At 43.0% G+C, this 24029-nt stretch overlaps 1 protein-coding gene across 2 annotated transcripts in view; it reads right to left on the reverse strand.

Annotated features, from left to right (window-relative positions):
• LOC137313360 (copine-3-like) overlaps window positions 1-23711 on the reverse strand; it is a 77082-nt gene extending 53371 nt beyond the window's left edge. Inside the window, exons 1-2 of one of the 2 annotated variants that reach the window (XM_067979496.1) lie at window positions 23567-23711; window positions 1197-1306 (exon numbers count right to left, since the gene is read on the reverse strand). The gene's annotated coding sequence lies outside the window, so the exon portion shown is untranslated. Of the gene's footprint in view, window positions 1-1196; window positions 1307-23461 lie in introns of both variants that reach the window. The other variant, XM_067979488.1, reaches the window with a different exon arrangement.
• Window positions 23712-24029: the final 318 nt, after the last annotated feature.

Below are 24029 nucleotides of genomic sequence, written 5' to 3' on the forward strand. Positions count from 1 at the left end.
GCTGCTAGATCTGTTCTGAATCTATCCCATTTAGCACAGTGGTAGTGCCACACAACACGTTGGATGGGATCCTCAGAGCGAAGACGGGACTTCATCTCCATGAGGACTGTGCGGTGCACGTAACAGGTGCCCCGATGCAGCTCACCAGATTGAGGCCTCAAGTTCAGGCCGAGGTGGTCGCCAGTAAGATAAGTTGCAGGGTGCTTTCGTAGGCTCCTCCGGGGGCCTACAAACGGGCCTATTACAGGCGAGTGCTTTGGACACCTGTTGGAAGGCCCCTTTCGAAATGGAGCCAGCCTCATCGCCACCGTTAACAGGGTGTAAATGGGCCCTGGTCTGTCAGTATGGTGTGTTCCGCCTATCAGAGTTCAGGAGTGCTCCATTGTCGCAGGTGGTGTCTTCAGATGAGACATTAATCCAACGTCCCATCAGCCTGTGTAGGTGGATGTAAAAGACCCCAGGGCACTATCTGAAAAGCAGCAGGGGTTCTCCCGTATCCTGGCCAATATTCATCCCTCACCACCAACAGATTAGCTAGTCATTCATGTCATTTGTTGTTCATGGGATCTTTCTGTGTGCCATTTGGCTGCCATATTTGCCTTCACAACAACAATGATTACACGTCAAAGATAATTTGTTGGCTGTGAAGTTCTTTGGGACATCAAAACACACTATATAAAGTTCTTCCTTCTATACGGTGGACTTCCCATATTATTAGCAGTAAAAGTGTACTCCATTAGCCCTGAGGCACGTTACATCATAATCATTGCACACATTAGGTTTATAGGAGCCTTAATAAAGCTGCCTTTCATGGTGAGCACAGAAGTTGTGTTTGTTTTGTTTTTAAACAGTATATATTTCCATGGTTCAATGTCAATAGCCTTGTTTCCCCTACAAACTAGAGAGAGTGTCATTACATACCCAATATCTAGATAAATATAGTAAGACCCAGGGGTCAAATAAAGAACTCATCACTGTACTCCTTTTACTCGTCTTCAGGAGGCGGAAGAATATACACTACAAAACACTGAACAAATTTTTGAACATTAAACCACAAAATGAATAATACTCAGCAGAAACCGTATTAATTACAGTAATTACAAACCTTACAATTCTCATTGAAATGTCAAAAACACATTTGTTTCACCTGCATTAACCCTCAACATTAAATTGAACCTTGAAGCAAGGACACTTACTTCTTACGTGGCAACCCACGCCACGCAATTTTCCAACTGGGTCTATCGCTGTTGGCTTCAGACCGACTACTGTCTTCTTATAATGCCATGCAAGATGTGGCTCCAAGTTCCTTTGAAGAAATCCCAAAACAAAGAGGCATTAAAAACTGCATCTCAACTAGATTAGGTGGTGATGTGGCCCCTATCACCAAATCAGCTCTCCAGCTAAATATTGGTAAGACCGAAGCCATCACCTTTGGTGCCTGCCACAAACTCCATACTCTTGTTACAAATTCCATCCCCCCTCCCTGTCCACTGTCTCCAACAGAACCAGACTGCTCACAACCTCAGTGACCTATTCAATCCTGAGCTGAGTTTTCCTACATCTGTAAGCTCCTTCAGCCCCACAATGCCCGCCGAACTCTCTGTTCTTCGGACTCTCACCTCTCTTTGCTCCACCATTGGCGGACATACCTTCAGCCGCCTAGGACCCACTCTTGCAATTCCCTCCCTAAACCCCTCTGCCTCTCCACCTCCCTCTCCTCCTTTAGGACCCTCCTTAAAACCTACTTTTTTGACCAAACTTTTGGTCATCCCTTCAAATATCTCCTTTTATGGCTTGGCGTTCATTTTTTCCTTACACCTCTGTGAAGCGACTTGGGGTGTGTTTTTCTATGTTCGAGGTGCTATAAAAATGCAAGTTGTTGTTATTGTTAGCCATGTTCACAAGATTCAAAATGACATTTTCCCACTAATAGAGCTGCAAAACATTCTGTAAACTGCCCCACACAATGCTGAGATTTGGATTGAATAGCTTGACCCTTTGATCTGTTACACTGGTCCATGCATATTAAGGACTTCCTGAACTAAGGTGTGCCTTAGTGTATATATCAGCCAATTTGGGAATTTGTATTCTATGTAGCCTACAGAAACAGCCAACGGTAACCAAATTTAATCCTGTGTGCTGTCCCCAGTGTATGGTAGCTTAGTGGTTCTAGTAATGGACTAGAGAGGTCATCAGTTCAAATCCCACCATAGCAAATTCTGAATTTGGATTCAAGAAATCTGATCATTTATGGTCTAGCTATAAAAACCCAACTAGTTCACTAATACCCTTCAGGAATCTGCCATCCCTACCTGGTCTCAGCCTACTTGCGACTCCAGTCTAACACTACGTGGATATCAACAGATGGGCAATAAGTACAAATACAATGTTGCCCACATTCCAAGAATGAATTAAAAAATTCAATATATATTCTAGCATAGATAAAAATGCTTCATGTCTGTCACAAGTAAGGTTAGATGGCCCAATTCATAACTGTTGTACATTTATGCATATCTTTAAAAGAGTGAGACGTACATAGGTATTTTGCCAATGATCCTTAGTTACCTTCACCCTCCATACAAGCACTACACTGAACCAGTTACAACTAGTTAGAGTCACCTATTGTGTACATCAGTGCGCTTTTTTTACAATAAACTGGATTCATCAGATTTTAACATACTACAAGTCAGTCACTGGAACTTGTTACAGGCTGTAAGGACCAGTATTGTTCACTCCAAGGATAATAGACACATGGCAGATGAAATTTAATGCAGAGAAGTGTGAAGTGATTCATTTTGGTAGGAAGAATGAGGAGAGGCAATACAAACTAAATGGTACAATTTTAAAGGGGTGCAGGAACAGAGAGACCTGGGGATGTATGTACACAGGTCTGTGAAGGTGGCAGGACAAGTTGAGAAGGCTGGTAAAAAGGCATGCGGGATCCTTGGCTTTATAAATAGAGGCATAGAGTACAGAAGCAAAGAGGTTATGCTAAACATTTATAAAACACAGGTTAAACCCCAGCTGGAGTATTGTGTCCAATTCTGGGCACTACACTTTAGGAAGGATGTCAAGGCCTTAGAGGGGGTGCAGAGATTTACTAGAATGGTACCAGGAATGAAAGACTTCAATTACATGGACAGACTAAAGAATTTGGGGTTGTTCTCCTTAGAGCAGAGAAGGTTAAGGGGAGATTTGATAGAGGTGTTCAAAATCATGAAGGGTTTTGATAGAGTAAAGAAGGAGAAATTGTTTCCAGTGACAAAAGGATCAGTAACTATAGGGCACAGATTTAAGGTACTTGCCAAAAGAACCAGTAGCGACAAGGGAAAAAAAATTACGCAGCGAGTTGTTATGATCTAGAATTCACTGCCTGAAAGGGTGGTGGAAGCAGATTCAATAATAACTTCCAAAAAGGAATTGGATAAATACTTGAAAGGGAAAAATTTACACGGCTATGGGGAAAGAGCAGGGAAATGGGACTAATTGGATAGCTCTTTCAAAGAGCCAGCACAGGCACAATGGGCCGAATGGCTTCCTTCTGTGCTGCATCATTCTATGATTCTAGTTAATGGCAGATCTGAGTAGCCAAACATGACTGAGTAATCAGCATTTCTTTCCTTCGTGTACCGCAAACAGTTAAAATAAGCTTTTGCTTAATTGATAAATGATAAAACTTTACATTAATGCATTTTGCTTAACTAACCACTGATTGTATGAGCAGCACACTAATATTGTAGCTGTACTTTTACCTATGGTTCTTGCACTCACAATGCTTTCTCTTTACACAAATGGAACTTCTGTTTTGTTTACAACACAATCTATGTTACAATAGGATGATACAAATTTACACAACAGGTGCTCAGAAACATTACTATATCTCAATCATCACATTCCAGTGTAACAAAATGTATCACATGGTGTGAGAACATCAATATCTGAACTAATTCTCCATCTCAGGTTACTATCAACTTGCTATACTATGGTGCTGCACTACTTGAACAGAACTGAAACAGCAAGGGCACTGTTTCTTTCTGTATAGTGATTGAGGAAAACTAAAACTATTCCAATTTTTCAATTTCTACATGAAGTCACAGAGCTAATAGCTCACACCAGCTCATTGAACTATTCTTAAATCACTGCCAAATGATTGAATACTTCTTTCCTCACAGAGGGTATTTTCCCCGATAGTATTCCGTTTCCCAGGGAAAGAAAAGAGAAGCAGCTCACAGGACACACTATACTATGCACTTATAATTGGATAGCTCTTGTGCTTCTAAGGGGATATAGACAGGCTGGGTGAGTGGGCGGAGATTTGGCAAATGCAATACAATATTGGAAAATGTGAGGTTATGCAGTTTGGCAGGAAAAATCAGAGAGCAAGTTATTATCTTAATGGCGAGAAACTGGAAAGTACTGCAGTACAAAGGGATCTGGGGGTCCTAGTGCAAGAAAATCAAAAAGTTAGTATGCAGGTGCAGCAGGTGATCAAGAAGGCCAACGGAATGTTGGCTTTTATTGCTAGGGGGATAGAATATAAAAACAGGGAGGTATTGCTGCAGTTATATAAGGTATTGGTGAGACCGCACCTGGAATACTGCATACAGTTTTGGTGTGCATACTTAAGAAAAGACATACTTGCTCTCGAGGCAGTACAAAGAAGGTTCACTCGGTTAATCCCGGGGATGAGGGGGCGGACATATGAGGAGAGGTTGAGTAGATTGGGACTCTACTCATTGGAGTTCAGAAGAATGAGAGGCGATCTTATTGAAACATATAAGATTGTGAAGGGGCTTGATCGGGTGGATGCGGTAAGGATGTTCCCAAGGATGGGTGAAACTAGAACTAGGGGGCATAATCTTAGAATAAGGGGCTGCTCTTTCAAAACTGAGATGAGGAGAAACTTCTTCACTCAGAGGGTGGTAGGTCTGTGGAATTTGCTGCCCCAGGAAGCTGTGGAAGCTACATCATTGAATAAATTTAAAACAGAAATAGACAGTTTCCTAGAAGTAAAGGGAATTAGGGGTTACGGGGGGCGGGCAGGAAATTGGAGATGAATTTAGATTTGAGGTTAGGATCAGATCAGCCATGATCTTATTGAATGGCGGAGCAGGCTCGAGGGGCCGATTGGCCTACTCCTGCTCCTATTTCTTATGCTCTTATGTTCTTATAATTAGAATCTGCATTAATACTAAAAAGTTAACTCTTCCAGTTGAATAAGCAAAATATTAAATGGAATAACAGTAATAATAATTTTCACATATTTAGTGCTTTAACATAGCACAACATCCCAAGGCACTTAAGGGAGGAGGTGGATGTGGGGAGGGAGAAATGAACACAGAGGTGGCACACCATCAGTTTTAATCTGAGTGAGCAATCAGGGAGAGGGATGGAATCAGTAGCTAGGAAGCAATGCCTGGAAGCCAAATATGATGGCTTCGGTCCTGCCAATAGAATCACAGAAAGGTTACTGCACGGAAGGAGGCCATTCGGCCCATCGAGTCCATGCCGGCTCTATGCGAGAGCAATCCTGCTAGTCCCACTTCCCCAACCTTTCCCCGGAGCCCTGCAACTTTTTTCCTTTCAAGTATTTATCCAGTTCCCTTTTAAAGGCCATGATTAAATCTGCCTCCACCACCCCCTCGGGCAGTACATTCAAGATCCTAACCACTCACTGTGTAAAAAACATTTTCCTCACGTCACCTTTGGTTCTTTTGCCAATCATCTTCAATCTATGTTCTCTGGTTCTTGACCCTTCCGCCAATGGGAACATTTTCTCTCTATCTATTCTGTCTAGACTCATGATTCTGAATACCTCTATCAAATCTCCTCGCAACCACCTCTGTTCCAAGGAGAACAATCCCAGCTTCTCTAGTCTATCCACGTTACTAAAATCCCTCATCCCTGGAATCATTCTAGTAAATCTCTTCTGCACCCTTTCTAAGACCTTCACATCTTTCCTGAAGTGCGGTGCCCAGAACTGGACACTCCAGTTGTGGCCGAACCAGTGTTGTATAAAAGTTCATTATGACTTCCGTACTTTTGAACTCTATGCCTCTATTTATAAAGCCCAGGATCCCGTATGCTTTTTTTTTAAAAAATGGCTTTCTCAATCTGTCCTGCCACCTTCAACAATTTGTGCACATACACCCCCAGATATCTCTGTTCCTGTACCCCTTTTAGAACTGTGCCCTCTAGTTTATATTGCCTCGCCTTGTTCTTCCTACCGAAATGTATCACTTCGCATTTTTCTGTGTTAAATTTAATCTGCCACATGTCCGCCCATGCCACCAGCATGTCTATATCCTCTTGAAGTCTATCACTATCCTCCTCGCTGTTTACTACCCTTCCAAGTTTTGTGTCATCTGCAAATTTTGAAATTGTGCCCAGTACACCCAAGTCCAAGTCATTAATGTATATCAAGAAAAGCAGTGGTCTCAGCACTGACCCCTGGAGAACACCACTGTACACCTCCCTCCAGTCCAAAAAACAACCATTCACCGCTACTCTCTGTTTCCTGTCCCTTAGTCAATTCTGTAACCATGTTGCCACTGGCCCCTTTATTCCAAGGGTCGCAATCTTGATGATAAACCTACTGTGCGGCCTTTATCAAACGCCTTTTGGAAGTCCATACATACTAAATCAACTGCCTGGTCCTCGTCTACCCTCTCTGTTACCTTATCAAAAAAAAATCAAGTTAGTTATACATAATCTGCCTTTAATAAATCTGTGCTGGCTGTCCCTAATTAATCCACCCTCGTCCATGTGACTGTTAATTCTGCCCCGGATTATCGATTCTAAAAGTCTCCCCACCACTGAGGTTAAACTGGCTGGCCTGAAGTTGCTGGGTTTATCCTTACACCTTTTTTTCATAAGGGTGCAATTGCACATTTGCAATCCTCCAGTCCTCTGGCACCACCCCCGGAGAGCAACCACAGATTCTCCAGTCTATCCACCTAACTAAAGTCCCTCATCCCTGGAATTATTTGAGTAAATCACTTCTGCACCCTTTCTAAGGCCTTCACATCTTTCCTGAAGTGCGGTGCCCAGGGTTCCCCTGGAGAAAGTACTGGCTCATCCACAACTTGATATCGGATAAGTAGTTGGACAGTTGGATCTAAAGCTAGGTGTCACCGATGTAAAGGAAATAAGAATCTGCAGTTATATTGCACCATATTATGTTCCCGGGGTATCCCAAAGCACTTTACAACTAATGGATTACTTTTGAAGTACGGTCACTGTTATTAGCAACCGAAAAATCAGAATAGTTTTACAGTTTTCCTTAACTGAGCTTCCGACCCCATATCCTTTATCATCTCCATAATATTCCACCTCCGTAATATCGCCTGTTACCACCCCTGCCTCAGACCAACTGCTGATGAAACCCTCATCCATGCTTTTGTTACCTCCAGACTCGACTATTTCCATGCTCTCCTGGCCAGCCTCCCATATTTTACCCTCCGTAAACTGCAGCTCATCCAAAACAGCCCATATCCTAACTCGCACCAAGTCCCATTCACCCATTACCCCTGTGTTCACTGACCTACATTGACTCCCGGTCTGGCAATGCCTCGAATTTTAAATTCTCATTGTTGTGTTCTAACCCCTCCATGGCCTTGCTCCTCCCTACCTCTGTAACCTCCTCCAGCCCGACAACCCTCCGAGATCTATGAACTCCTCCAATTTGATGAAGCGCCTTGGGATGTTTTACTACATTAAAGGCGCTATACTAATGAAAGTAGTTGTGCTGTTGTTAGACAAACAGGGCAGCCAATCTACACACAGCAAAGCCCCAAAGATAGAAAATGAATGAATGATTGGATAATCTGTTTATAATGCTATAGGTTGAGGGAAGAATGTTGACCAGGACACCAGGAGAACTTCCTGCTCGTTTCTGAATAATGCTGCAGGATCTTTCACTTCCACCTGAGCAAGCTCACGGGATCTGTACTAAAGTATCAACCTAGATTATGTGCTCAAGTCCATAGTGGGCCACGTGTTTATATGAAAGTCAATAACACCACGGGGCAGCATGTCAGCAAGGAATAGGAGTGGGCCAAGGATGGAACCTTCAAAGAGGAACAGGTAGGAAAGGGGAACAGTAGGAAACAGATGCACAATGCTAGGTGGAAATGACAAGTCAAGGACCAAAGAGAAAATTGAGATGGGGCAATAATTGAAGAGAACAGAGGGATCACAGAGTTGGACTATGTAAAGCAGGGGATGATGACAGCAGTTTTAAACACATGTGGAAAAGGAAGAATTTACAATATCAGCAAGCACTGGACCAAGGAGAGGTAATGGAGTGGTCAGGAGAGGAAAGTGTGGTGGGGTTGGGGCAGGAGAGGCAATCCCACTTGGCTGCTACAAAATGGCTACGGCAGCATAGGAGGATAACCTCAATTTAGAGGCAAAAAAAAAATTGAGCTCCTCATATTCATTTCATTTGTGAGTAAGTGTCAATAATTCTGGGCTTTCCCCTCACATATTTATTGTAACATAAAGAAGTTAGGCCCAAAAAACCTATCCCCCATCTCTTTCTTCAAAAATGAATCCAACTATAATTTATTTTGCTGTGTGTTGAGATACATATTTAGGTCTGAATGAGTGGAAGAAACAATGAATCATATTGGTCCTGCTCTATGCCATCTACTTATCAAACATGATTTAGAGGATATAGTTAATCCCCTCAAAACGTTATCCATGGCACAGATATGAGCAGAAGAAATAGAAACATTAGAATCAAGAAAACACCTTACTCAAAAAGTACCATGCAGCTTTTCCCCAAAGATTTGCCCTTAAGCTAGGCCTATTCCTCTTAGAAGTACGGCACCACATAATGGAAATGGACATCGTCCCTGAAGTATTAAGAACCCCAGATAATTCATGGGAAGGCCTAAGTCCGTGTGTAATGTGCTTCCTACAAACCAATCTCATTAAACCGCAACACAATAATCCAAACTAAAATTCTTGTGCGCTGCCTCAACATTTGCTCCGAAAGCAGAACCACTGGATTTACTGGTGAGAAGCACTCAAAGGCAGACACTTTTGAACATTGAAAACAAACAGTCCTTAGGAAGGGTCTTAGACCTGAAATGTTAACTGACTTGCTTCTGTTGCCAGCTTTTTCTGATTCTGTTTTCAGATATCCAGATACTGCATCTACAGTATTTTGCTTACTATTGAATATTGCTCATGTGTCAGGTAACAAGCAAAAAACAGCCTTAGTGCACTCATTAGATACAGTCAAAGCATTATATTCCTTACAAGCAATCCATAACGATTGGGGAATATCACATGACAAATCATAAAGTACTAGCACATCTCCCATGTCATTGCGCATGATGAGTCGAAGGTTTCATAAGAGCAAATATGTTATGCAAGTAGTATTACAAGAAAAATTGACTTGTCAGCATTGGGAGTAGCCCTGGGAGCACCTGAAAGGGGGCTCAGGATCTGACAGTAGTCTCAGGGTCTAACAATATTTTGAGAGGAGATGTCAGGATCTGGGAGCACTGGGAGGTAAGTCCCTGGGTTCTAGGAACACTGAAGATTGAGGTTCTAGGAACATGGGATCAGGTCCTGGCATCTGGGAATCGCTGGGAGAAGGATCCTGGGACCTAGTGGCATTGAAGAGGGAGGTCTCAAGGTCTGGGAGCACTGGGATTGCTGGGAGCACTGGGAACGCCAACTAGCCATTTGTGAACACTGGGAGGGAGTTCCAAGATCTAGAAGGCGTGTGTGTGTATATATATATATATATATATATATATATATATGTATAAATGCACAGCTGTTACAACACAGAAACAAGCAATCCAGCCCAGCCAGTCTGTGTCAGTGTTTACTCTTCACATGAGCAAAGGATCCTAATCACATTTCACTTCATCCACCTATCCATGACATAGTGTGTTCCTCAATCACTAACCCTGGAAGTGATTTTCAGAGCCTCACTATTCTCTGTATCAATAAGTTTCTCTTGCTCTCTGTTCTAAATCTCTTACATTTAGTCTTGTATACATGACACCTTGTTCTAGACCCCTCAACTACTGGGAACATTCTGCTTCTACCTACCCTGTCCCATCCTTTCATAATTTTAAATACTTCTATCATATTGTTCCATAATCTGCATGTTCTAACAAAAAAAATTCTAGTTATATGGTGTGGCGGGTCATTTTAAATGTTACTGCAGGCTTGTGGTCTCTGGGTTGAGTTAGAACCACATTCTGTAAGTGTGGCTACGAATTACTTTGTGATGAAAACTGCAAATGGCAGATGCATATAGCTGCCATCACCTCAGTTGGCCTTGATTTGTTATTTTTTTTTAAATGCCAAAGCCATCAGCATTGATCTACCAGAATTACTTCATGATACCCATCTGCAAAGATAGCAGTCTGGTCAATCTGGCTGATTGTCAGCTAGTCGCCTAGATTGGCTGCAGATAGTCATGCTGGGAAACCAGACTGATGTTTTTGAACCTTTTATGAGTGACTGTTGTATTTGTGTAAAACCTCTCTGATTTCCTTTGTTTCAGCCTGATCTTCAAAAGTAAAAGAAGGTGTTGAGACTCAGATAAGTTTCAGAGGGCAAAGGACATTAACACCTTTTGAAGTCCACTTTGAATGAGAGTTCTATAGCCAGAAAGCTTCAATTCTGAAGGATAAATGGAAAAACCTTGTTCGGCTTACCAATTTTGTCTTGTATTATAGTATTACAGCTTATATGGAGGAGTTCTTGTGGAATTCCATGGGCTATTATGAACACCCATGGATAAAAGTTAGAATACATATGTTAGCCCAGAGGAGTATCAATAGAATTAGTAAAGTGCCATGTCTTTTGTTGTTTTGTATCTGAGGAAACAGTGAGAGTTAAAAGTTCTGTGAATCATAAAATGAGTAACAGATTTATAAATATATGTATGAATGTACACCTATGTGTATAAAAGCTTCATAAAATATTAGAATATACATTCAGGAACCCAATAAAGAAATGTTCTGTGAAAGTATAGTGCAAGTTGTTATATTGTCTCTTGCTTTGACTTACCCGGTACTTTTAATAAACTTGCAGCCGGTCTAACAGTGCATTTATTTTTCCACTTTCCAAAGTCCAGGAAGTCACAAGATGGCTTGCACCATACCTAGTATACTAAATACAGTAGCAAGAATTCCTGTTTAATAATAGGGCAATGCTACGTTAACAGATCTGTATTTGTTGATTTACTAGTATGTTTGGGCAAGGGGTCCATTAAATTATGTCAATATTTGCTGGAGCTCCCAGTGTCAAAGCAGGGAGTACCCCACAGAGGAGTTTGAGAAGCACTGGTCTGGATTTGTTGAATGACCAGGTCGATTAAGAATAAGCTTAGGCTGATTGCGGAGTTATTTGGGGGTCCCTCAGCAGGCCATTCAGGAGTGAAATCAGGTAGCACTTTTTCCACTCAAAAGGCTAGTGGAAATCTGGAATTCTCTCCCCCAAAAGGCTATGGATGCTGGGTCAACTAACATTTTCAAGACAGAAATTGACAGATTTTTATAGGGTAAGCGTATCAAGGGGTATGGGGCAAAGGCAGGTAAATAGAGTTGAGGTACAGATCAGCCATGATCTAATTGCGTGGCACAGCAGGCCCGAGGGGCTGAATGGCCTACTCATGTTCCTATGTAGAGGTCTCAGCATAGTAAAGGATTCAGCATAGTGTCAACCTGATTAGTGGAAGAGGGAAAGCAGAACATTTCCTGACCCTCGAGCATTAAAGTCACTAAGAATGGTGATTTCAGCAGGGGGGGGGGCTTTACTAATTGATGGGAATCTGCATGACAATAAGTTAAAAAGTTCACAACAACAACAGAAACAGCAAATTAATTTAGTGGTGAGGGAGAAGTACTTTCAGCCAGCGCAGATCAAAGCCAGGTGATTCAAGTGAACCAAGGGGAGCAGCTGAGACATCAGAATGAATGATAAGCAATGATCTGACCTTTTGATCAGAAGTTGAAAATTTGGGGGGGGGGGGGGGGTGGGGGGGGGCGGGGGGGTGGAGAAGCAGTGAAGCTTGGGTTTCAGTAAGGAAAGCATGAAGAATGAATTTCACAGAGGATATCGAATGGCTACATAAGGGGCAGCACGCCACACCAGTGTTGCCCAATAGAAATTTCTGACTAACCACAGGAGTGGCTACGGCAACACCGTTTTAGCCACATGCACTAATTTTAGTAAAAACATCTTAATATGCTCTCACAATGCAGTTAAATGTACTTCACATGTATATTTACTTAACAAGCAACTATCACCATTCAGTAACCAAAGAATTAAAGCTTTCACAATGATCATAAAACCCTCTCACACTGTTTTTCGTTTTACCATCAAACCCACAAAACGGTTACAGTACAAATGCATATGCCACGTGAGAATGAGTATTAAGATCACATGCCCAAGGACTGTATCAATTACTCGTTTTTTATTTACTAATCAGAAATGCAATTAGCCATATCTGGATTCCCAATTAGCCACATGTGGCTAGTGGCTAATACACTCGACAACACTGCTCTTTACCTCCATCTACAAAAAGCTGGGGGAAAGAAAGATCAAGACTGTAGAAACTACCTCCATCTACACACAGTAGATGGTGAGGGATTGATGGTAAGATCAAAACTACACCGTCAAAAGTGCTACACTCTTGGCCACTTCCATAGCTTGAACCCAACAACATGCTGGAACAACTGGAATCAGAGTGACATATTTTATTTGTTAGATCTGCCTACCCATAATATATATTAAATAATACTTGGGCAAAATCTAAAATGATATAAAAAAAATCAAATACTCAAGTCAATGTGGACCTAGACTTCAGGTATTGTCTGTTCAGTCCAGCCTGATACACAAGCAACTTCTCTGCAACTGATTGATTTATCTCATCACACTGGAATCTGACCGACATGTTCTCATAGTCCCCACATAAGGCATACACAGCTCCACTGCAGCACATCCTAGACAGAGCTGATCATGTGCTCCTCACTTCCCCAAACATATTAAGGTCATATCAATACAACACTCATTCTTAAAAAATGCTGGGAGCTGGCGACAAGGGGACTGAAATACCAGAGCCATAATGCACCAAGAAAATCAATGCAGACCAGAAATTAAACTAAATAGAATAAAATTAAACAAAATAATAAAATCAGGATATCAAGTAACAAATCAGGCAAACTTCACCAGACAAGAGACAAAATGGAAAGTTACAATAACTGTGCAAATCATACACCAAAAAATGGGGGGGAAATCATAAAAATACAATTTTTTAAAAAATTCGTTCATGGGATGTGGGCTTCGCTGGCAAGACCAGCATTTATTGCCCATCCCTAATTGCCCTTGAGAAGGTGGTGGTGAGCCGCCTTCTTCAACTGCTGCAGTCTGTGTGGTGAAGGTTCTCCCACAGTGCTGTTAGGTAGGGAGTTCCAGGATTTTGACCCAGCGACGATGATGGAACGGCGATATATTTCCAAGTCGGGATGGTGCGTGACTTGGAGGGGAACGTGAAAGTGGTGTTGTTCCCGTGTGCCTGCTGCCCTTGTCCTTCTAGGAGATAGAGGTCGTGGGTTTGGGAGGTGCTGTCGAAGAAGCCTTGGCGAGTTGCTGCAGTGCATCCTGTGGATGGTACACGCTGCAGCCACTGTGCGCTGGTGGTGGAGGGAGTGGATGTTTAGGGTGGTGGATGGGGTGCCAATCAAGCGGGTTGCTTTGTCCTGGATGGTGTCGAGCTTCTTGATTGTTGTTGGAGCTGCTCTCATCCAGGCAAGTGGAGAGTATTCCATCACACTCCTGACTTGTGCCTTGTTGATGGTGGAAAGGCTTTGGGGAGTCAGGTGGCGAATCACTCGCCACAGAATACTCAGCCTCTGACCTGCTCGTGTAGCCACAGTATTTATGTGGCTGGTCCAGCTAAGTTTCTGGTCAATGACCCCCAGGATGTTGATGGTGGGGGATTCGGCGATGGTAATGCCGTTGAATGTCAAGGGGAGGTGGTTAGACTCTCCCTTGTTGGAGATGGTCATTGCCTGGCACTTGTCTAGTGCAAATGTTATTTGCCACATATCAGCCCAAGGCTGGATGTTGTCCAGGTCTTGCTGCATGCGGGCACGGACTGCTTCATTATCCGAGTGGTTGCGAATGGAACTGAACACTGTGCAATCATCCGCGAACATCACCATTTCTGACATTATGATAGAGGGAAGGTCATTGATGAAGCAGATGGGCCAGGACACTGCCCTGAGGAAGTCCTGCAGCAATGTCCTGGGGCTGAGATGATTGGCCTCCAACAATCACTACCATCTTCCTTTGTGATAGGTATGACTCCAGCCACTGGAGATTTTTCCCCCTGACTTCAATTTTACTAGAGCTCCTTGGTGCCACACTCGGTCAAATGCTGCCTTGATATCAAGGGCAGTTACTCACACCTCACCTCTGGAATTCAGCTCTTTTGTCCACATTTGGACCAAGGCTGTAATGAGGTCTGGAGCCGATTGGTCCTGACGGAACCCAAACTGAGCATCGGTCAGCGGGTTATTGGTGAGTAAGTGCCGCTTGATAGCACTGTCGACGACACCTTCCATCACTTTGCTGATGATTGAGAGTAGACTGATGGGGCAGTAGCTGTACTGGAACAGTTTGGCTAGAGGCGCAGCTAGTTCTGGAGCACAAGTCTTCAGCACTACATCCAGGATGTTGTCAGGGCCCATAGCCTTTGTCGTATCCAGTGCACTCTGCCGTTTCTTGATATCACGTGGAGTGAATCGAATTGGCTGAAGACTGGCTTCTGTGGTGGTGGGGATATCAGGAAGAAGCCGAGATGGATCATCTACTCGGCACTTCTGGCTGAAGATGGTTGCAAATTCTTCAGCCTTGTCTTTTGCGCTCACGTGCTGGACTCCGCCATCATTGAGGATGGGGATGTTTACAGAGCCTCCTCCTCCAGTTAGTTGTTTAATTGTCCACCACCATTCACAACAGGATGTGGCAGGACTGCAGAGCTTTGATCTGATCCGTTGGTTGTGGAATCGCTTAGCTCTGTCTATAGCATGTTGCTTCTGCTGTTTAGCATGCATGTAGTCCTGAGTTGTAGCTTCACCAGGTTGGCACCTCATTTTTAGGTACGCCTGGTGCTGCTCCTGGCATGCTCTTCTACACTCCTCATTGAACCAGGGTTGATCCCCTGGCTTGTTGGTAATGGTAGCGTGAGGAATATGCCGGGCCATGAGGTTACAGATTGTGCTGGAATACAATTCTGCTGCTGTTGCTGATGGCCCACAATGCCTCATGGATGCCCAGTTTTGAGCTGCTAGATCTGTTCTGAATCTATCCCATTTAGCACAGTGGTAGTGCCACACGACACCTTGGATGGTATCCTCAGTGCGAAGACGGGACTTCGTCTCCGCGAGGACTGTGCAGTGGTCACCCCTACCAATACTGTCATGGACAGATGCATCTGCGACAGGTAGATAGGTGAGGACAAGGTCAAGTAGGTTTTTCCCTCGTGTTGGTTCGCTCACCACCTGCCGCAGGCCCAGTCTGGCAGCTATGTCCTTCAGGACTCGGCCAGCTCGGTCAGTAGTGGTGCTACCGAGCCACTCTTGGTGATGGACATTGAAGTCCCCCACCCAGAGTACATTCTGTTCCCTTGCTACCCTCAGCGCTTCCTCCAAGTGGTGCTCAACATGGAGGAGGACTGATTCATCAGCTGAGGGAGGGTGGTAGGTGGTAATCAGCAGAGGTTTCCTTGCCCATGTTTGACCTGATGCCATGAGATTTCATGGGGTCCGGAGTCAATGTTGAGGACTCCCAGGGCCACTCCCTCCTGACTTTATATCACTGTACCGCCACCTCTGGTGGGTCTGTCCTGCCGGTGGGGCAGGACATACCCAGGGATTGTGATGGAAAAGTCTGGGACGTTGGCTGGAAGTTATGATTCTGTTAGTATGGCTATGTCAGGCTGTTGCTTGACTAGTCTGTGGGACAGCTCTCCCAATTTTGGCACAAGTCCCCAGATGTTAGTGATGAGGACTTTGCAGGGTCGCCTGGGCTTGGTTTGCCTTTGTCGTAGCAAGATTTTACAACCGAGTGGCTTGCTGGGCCATTTCAGAGGGTGATTAACAATCAACCACATTGCTTTGGGTCTGGAGTCACATATAGGCCAAACCCCTCGTCCTAGACTCCCCAAACCAGCGGAAATAGGGTAGATAGAGAGAAACTATCAGTTCCCCTTAGTATCTTGGAATCATAGAAAGTTACAGCACAGAAGGAAGCCATTTGGCCCATCGAGTCCATGCCGGCCGAAAAAGAGCTATCCAATTTAATCCCACTTTCCAGCACTTGATCCGTAGCTATATAGGTTACAGCACTTCAATTGCACACCCAAGTACTTCTGAAAGTGTTGAGGATTTCTGCCTCTACCACAGGCAGTGAGTTCCAGACCCCCCACCACCCTCCATGTGAAAAAATTTCTCTTGAGCTCCCCTCTAATCCTTCTACCAATTACTTTAAATCTATGCTCCCTGGTCACTGACCCCTCTGCTAAGCGAAATAGGTCCTCCCAATCCTTTCTACCTAGGCCCCTCATAATTTTATACACCTCAATTAACTCTCTCCTCAGCCTCCTCTGTTGTGAAAACAACCCCAGCCTATCCAATCTTTTCTCATGGCTAAAATTCTCCAGCCCTGGCAACATCCTCGTAAATCTCCTCTGTACCCTCTCTAGTGCAATCACATCTTTCCCTTAATGTGGTGACCAGAACTGTACGCAGTACTCATGCTGTGGCCTAACTAGTGTTTCAAACAGTTCTAGCATAACCTCCCTGCTATCATATTCTATGCCTAGGCTAATAAAGGAAAGTATCCCCTATGCCTTCTTAACCACCTTATCTACCTGTCCTGCTACCTTCAGGGATCTGTGGACATGCACTCCAAGGTCTCTCTGTTCCTCTACACCTCTCAGTATCCTCCCATTTATTGTGTATTCCTTTGCCTTGTTTGCCCGCCCCAAATGCATCACCTCACACTTCTCTAGAATCATAGAAGGTTACAGCATGGAAGGAGGCCATTCAGCCCATCGAGTTCGCGCCAGCTCTATGCAAGAGCAATCCAGCTAGTCCCACTGCCCCGCCCTATCCCCGTATCCCTGCACATTTTTTCGTTTCAAGTACTTATCCAGTTCCCTTTTGAAGGCTATGATTGAATCTGCCTCCACCACCCCCACGAGCAGTCCATTCCAAATCCTAACCACTCGCTGTGTAAAAACGTTTTTCCTCATGTCCCCTTTGGTTCTTTTGCCAGTCACCATAAATCTATGTCCTCTGGTTCTTGACCCTTCCGCTAATGGGAACAGCTTCTCTCTATCCACTCTTGTGACCCTTCATGATTTTGAACACCTCCATCAAATCGCCTCACAACCTTCTCTGTTCCAAGGAGAAAAACCCCAGCTTCTCCAGTCTATCCACGTAATTAAAGTCCCTCATACCTGGAATCATTCTAGTAAATCTCCTCTGCGCCCTTTCTAAGGCCTTCACATCTTTCCTAAAGTGCGGTGCTCAGAACTGGACACAATATTCCAGTTGTGGCCGAACTAGTGTTTTATAAAGGTTCATCATGACTTCCTTGCTTTTGTACTCTATGCTTCTATTTATAAAGCCCAGGACCCGGATACTTTTTTTAACCACTTTCTCAACCTGCCCTGCCACCTTCAATGATTTATGCACATACACCCCCAGATCCCTCTGTTCCTCCACACCTTTTAGAATTGTGCCCTCTAGCCTTCCAATCACACCACCACCCATTGACCATTCCCCTTTGCTTCCTGCCAATGAGCCAATTTTGAATCCAACTAGCCACTTTCCCTTGGATCCCATGGGCGTTTACTTTTTTGACCAGTCTGCCATGTGGGACCTTGTCAAAAGCCTTGTTAAAATCCACATAGACTACGTCAAACGCGTTACCCTCATCGACCCTCCTTGTTACCTCCTCAATAAATTCAATCAAGTTAGTCAGACACGGCCTTCCCTTAACAAATCCATGCTGACTGTCCTTGATTAACCCGTGCCTTTCTAAATGACAATTTTTGCTGTCCATCAGAATTGATTCTAATAATTTGCCCACCACCAAGGTTATATCTCTTTCGCCCTTTTTAAACGACGGTACAACATTAGCAGTCCTCCAATCCTCCAGCACCATGCCTGTAGCCAGGGAGGATTGGAAAATGATGGTCAGAGCCTCCGCTATTTCTTCGCTTGGTTCTCTTAACAGCCTGGGATACATTTCATCCTGGCCTGGTGATTTATCTTCTTTCAAAGATGCTAAACCCTTTAATACTGTCTCTCTCACTATGTTTATCCCATCCAATATTTCACACTCCTCCTCCTTAACTATAATCTCTGCATCGTCCCCCTCTTCTTTGAAGACAGAGGCAAAATATTCATTAAAAACCGTACCCACATCTTTCGTCTCCACACATAGGTTACCTTTTTGGTTTCTAATAGGCCCTACTCTTTCCTTAGTTATGTATTTATAAAACACCTTTGGGTTTCCCTTGATTTTACTTGTCAGTATTTTTTCATGCCCTCTCTTTGCTTTCCCAATTTCCTTTTTAATTTCACCCCTGCACTTTCGATACTCCTCTAGGCTTTCTGCAGTATTGAGCTCTCAGTATCGGACATAAACTTTCCCTTTGTGCCCTATCTTACCTTGTATGCTCCTCGTCATCCAGGGGGCTCTCGATTTGGGAGTCCCACCCTTTTTCTTTGTGGGAACATATTTGTTCTGAATCCTCACTATTTCTCCCTTGAATGCCTCCCACTGCTCTGATATTAATTTACCTTCAAGTAGCTGTTTCCAGTCCACTTTTGCTAAATCACTTATCAGCTTAATAAAATTGGCCTTTCCCCAATTGAGAACTTTTACTCCTGTTCTTTGTCCTTTTCCATAACTATGCTAAATCTAATTGAATTATGATCACTACCAGCAAAATGCTCTCCACCTGCTCAGCTTAATTCCTTAAAATTAAGTCCAGAACTGCACCCCCACCCCGCTCTTGCTGGGCTTGCTATGTACTGGCTAAAAAATATCTTGAAAACTTCAATCAAATCAACCCTTAATCTTCTAAATTCCAGGGGATGCGGACCCAATTTGTGTAATCTCTCCTCGTAACTTAACCCTTGAAGTCCGGGCATCATTCTAGTAAATCTACACTGTACGCCCTCCAAGGCCAATATATCCTTCCTAAGGTGCAGTGCCCAAAACTGAACAGTACTCCAGGTGCGTTCTAACCAGGGCTTTGTATAGCTGGTGTATAACTTCTACCCCCCTTGTATTCTTGATCTCTAGATATAAAGGCCAACATTCCATTGGCCTTTTTGATTCTGTACCTGTCCTTGACATTTTAATGATCTATGTAAATGGATCCCCTGAGTCTCTTTGCACCTTCACTGTTTTGAGCTTTTCACCATTTTAGAAAATACTCTTTAGGTCCAAAGTGGATGACCTCACACTTGCCTACAATGAAATCCTTTTGCCACAGTTTTGCCCATTCACTTAATCTATTAACATCTCTCTGTAATTTTATGATTCCATCTACACTACTTACAAAGCTGCCTATCATCAGAAAACTTGGATATGTGGCTCTCTATCCAGTCATCTAAGTAGTTAATAAATACAGAGAATAGTTGAGGCCCCAACACCGATCCCTGTGGGTCACCACTAGTCACATCCTGATAATTTGAGTACCTGCCCATTATCTCTACTGTCTGGCTGAGTGGCAGGAAACAATTTCCTATCCAGATCAATAATTTGCCCTCAATTCCATGAGCTTCAACTTTAGCTAACAGTCTCTTTTGAGGGACTATTGAATGCCTTCTGGAAGTCCATATAAACAACATACACAGACATTCCCCTGTCCATCACTTTAGTCACCTCTTCAAAAAATTTAATCAGGTTCGTCAGGCATGACGTATCCTTTACAAATGCATGCTGGCTTTCTGTGATCAGCTGAAAATTTTCAAGGTGTTCAGTCACTCTATCCTTAATTATAGACTCTAGTAATTTCCCAACAGACATTAGGCTAACTGGTCCATAATTCCCTGGTTTTCCTCTCCTGCCTTTCTTAAATAGCAGTGACATGCACAATTTTCCAATCTAAAGGATTAGTTCCTGAATTGAGAGAACTTTGGAAGAATATAGTTAGGGTATCTGCAATGTTCTCACCTACTCCCTTTAAAACCCTGAGATGGAAACCATCTGGTCCTGGGTATTGGTCACTCTTTAGTGCCATTATTTTCATCATTATTGTTAATTTGCTTATGTTAATTATGGTGAGGCCCCGTTTCTGATTCAAAATTAGTTTCCTTGGTGTGTCCGGCATGCTATCCTCTTCCCCTATTGTAAATACTGACACAAAGTAATTATTTAACATGTCCGCCATTTCCTTATTTTCATTTACAATCTCACCATCATCAGTTTTTAAAAGGGCCCACATTGCTATTAATAACTCTCTTTTTCCTAATATAATTGTAAAAAAAGTGTTGATTTTGATATCCCTTGCAAGTTTCTTTTCATACTCCCCTTTTAAAGCTTTGTTTTGTCACCAATTGCTGTTCTTTGTATCTCTCCCAGTCACCAGGATCTATGCTAATTTTTGCATTTTTGTATGCTTTTTCTTTCAGTTTTATGGTTGTCCCTTACCTCTTGTCGTCCATAGCTTTTTTTTTGGCAAGTACAGCTATTACCCCTTAGGGATATAAACTGGTTCTGTACCAGAATAAATTCTTTTTTGAACACCTCCCACTGATCTTCTGACGTTTTACCCATCATCAGATTTGCCCAGCTTACTGTGGACAGTCTCTGTCTCATCCCGTTGAAGTCAGCCTTATCTAAATTTAAAATCTTAGTAACTGATACAGGTTTGTTCCTTTCAAACACAACGTTGAACTCGGTCATATTATGATCGCTATTAAATAAATGTTCACGCATCGTTAGGCTATTAACTAAATCTGGCTTATTACTCATTGTTAAATCTAATATGCCTGCCCCCTTGTTCGTCCTAGGGCATATTGTTGCAGAAAGCTGTCCTGAACACACAAGAAATTCACTACCTTCCTGATACGAGCTTTTCTGCTTAACCCAATCTATATGAAAGTTAAAATCCCCCATTAAAACCACTCTGCCTTGTTTGTCTAATTTCCTTTTTTACATTCTGCCACTTCACAGCTGCCACCAGGGGGCCTATTCACAACTCCCACAACAGTCTTAAATCCTTTTTCTATTAATTCTACCCATAAAGTCTACCTGCTTACCTCTCGTTACATCCTCTCATCATTGAAGTAATTTCATCCTTAATCACTAAGGCTACTTCTCCCCCTCTACCAGTTTCCCTATCCTTCCTGTGGACATTATAACCTGGTATGTTCAGTTCCCAGTCCTGACCATCTTGCAGCCATGTCTCAGTAATGGCTACCATGTCATACCCTCTAAGTTGAATTTGCGCCTGCAATTAGTTCAATTTGTTCCTTGTACTCCGTGCATTTGTATAAACAATGCTTATTTGGGCCACACACCCTAACCTGTCCTTCTGCTCTAAAGTTGTTTTTCTCACACATTTCCTATTTCTCTCTCTAGAATTAATTACTTTACATCTTTTAATTTTCCCTTTACATGTAGTGCCTAAAGCATAATTTCTGATTATTGCTCTACTCTCTTCCTTTTTGCTTGTTTTAGAATTATTATTTATACTATCTTTTCCACCTTAGCTCTCCCCCCTTTTACCAGTTTAAAGTCCTTGCGATCCCTCCTATTTATCCTTTCCGCCTAGCCCGGTTCAGCTGGAGCCCATCCCAATGACACAGTTCCTTCCTGTCCCAGTATCCCATGAAATGGAACCCCTCTTTCCCACACCACTCCTTCAGCCGCATGTTCCCTAATCTACTTATCCCTACGCCAATTTGCACGTGGCTCAGGTAATAATCTAGAGGTTATAACCCCTGAGGTCCTGTTTTTTTTAAATTTAGTTCGCAGTTCCTGGTACTCTCTGAATAGGACCTCGTGCCTACGTTGTTGGTCTCAACATGGAATACAACAACTGAATACTGTCCAATATCCTTTCAAGCCGGCACCAGGTAGGCAACACACCATATGGGAATTTCAATCCTGCTAACAAAGGATGTTATCTGTCCCCCTAATTATTGAATCCCCTACAACTACCACATCACACATCTCCTCCTCCTCCCTTTGGATGGCCTCCTGATCCAGGGTGCTATGGTCAGCATTCTGACTGTCCTTTTCCTCACAGTTAGCAAGTACATTGTACCTGTTGGATAGGATCCGTTTCTGCGGATCCTCGTTCTCTGTGTCACCTGGGTTCTCCTTACTCGGTACACTATCGGTCACACCAACCCCGTTCTGATCCTGTACCTCCCTATTAGGTGTGACCAAGCTGCAAAATAGACTGTACTACTACAAAATAGCAGCCAGTTACAAAAAATGCTAATGGCAAGAACATATAAATACTAAATTCAATCATGCTTATTGTACACTATATTACAAGTTCACAAATGTAAAATATTTTACACAACCACAAGTACAACTGTACATTTACATTGCAATTATTTTGGAAAAGCAAAAGATGCCTTGTGAGCTCTCAAAGACTTAAACAGAAGTAGTTCAAAACTGTTTAGAGGTTACTTTCCTATGTACTGAGAGTAAAAGATTACTCCACCACCCCCATTCGTGCAGATGGCACAGCTTTGAGTAATGGGAAAAGTCTGTAGTACCGTCCTTCCCTTTCACCCCCACCATTACCATTTATTTTTGATTTACCACCCACTGGCGATGGAAGAGCGATATCCCTAGCCCTCATTTCTCTTTGGGGAGTGTGGAAAGAAGAAACATGTTTGCAGACGTTAATTTACTGTAAAGTTTCCAATTCTCTCCGAGTCTCCTTCGCTTCTTTACCTCCCCGTGCCCACAACAAACACTGGACTCCTTAGACTCGCGGGTTTGCTTTCTAGTGTGGGCAGAGAACGGCAGAAACAGGACGTTCGGCTAATTAAAGCTGCACCAAGATTTTCCTCCTACTTTTTATGTTAAAATGCATGAAAAATGATCGTGTCTCTCCTTTTATACCAAAAATAAGGACAAACACATTTGTGAAGACACCATCCACTTTTACAAATCACTTTTAGAACCTCCGCCGTACAGGATTTTGAATCTTATCCAACTCAGTGAAACCAACCACCCGACAACTTGAGGCCAGAAGCAGCCTGACTTCTTCACACGTTATTTACGCTTGCGAAAACAACCCCTTGTTTTTTAAGCGATCCTGACTACGCCCTAGAAAATTTCAACACTGGCAATTAAACGTATATTTTAATATCAGACGTCGCTTTTGAAACTAAAACCAAAAAAAAAAATTTTGTCCTGAATATAAAATTACCTGAAAAGTGACCAAAACTCCCGAGATAATTCCTTTCGGTCCGGACAGAGATTATTAACACAGCCAGAGGAAAGAAAATTGCGAAGAGAAAGAGAAAAGCAATACCTCGACACTGATTAGCGCTGTAAGAATATATGTGTTACTCATCCAGGTAGCTGGAATGAAAATGAAAAGGCGATCAGCACTGTGCTAACTTCAGACTGAGAAGTTATTGCTCCTCTGATGTCGAGTTTTAGTGACAACTTCCCGAAGCCTGCCTACTGCCCGCACTGCGCATGCACCTGTCCAAAGTGTATTTTTTCTGATGTGGAGATGCCGGTGATGGACTGGGGTTGACAATTGTAAACAATTTTACAACACCAAGTTATAGTCCAGCAATTTTATTTTCTGACACATGCAATCACACAAGTTGGGGCAAGAGAAGGTGCTTTGGCCCATTTTAATTCAAACCTCACGTCCCCCTATTGTAGCTTCCAATTGTTATAGCCTCCGTTACTCCATCTGGAAGATTATTCACAAATTCTCTGTGTGAAAAGAAATTTCCGAAGAATTCTCTGATAACAGTCCT

Source organism: Heptranchias perlo, chromosome 3 (genome assembly GCF_035084215.1).
Source record: "Heptranchias perlo isolate sHepPer1 chromosome 3, sHepPer1.hap1, whole genome shotgun sequence".
NCBI classification, from domain to species: Eukaryota; Metazoa; Chordata; class Chondrichthyes; order Hexanchiformes; family Hexanchidae; genus Heptranchias; species Heptranchias perlo.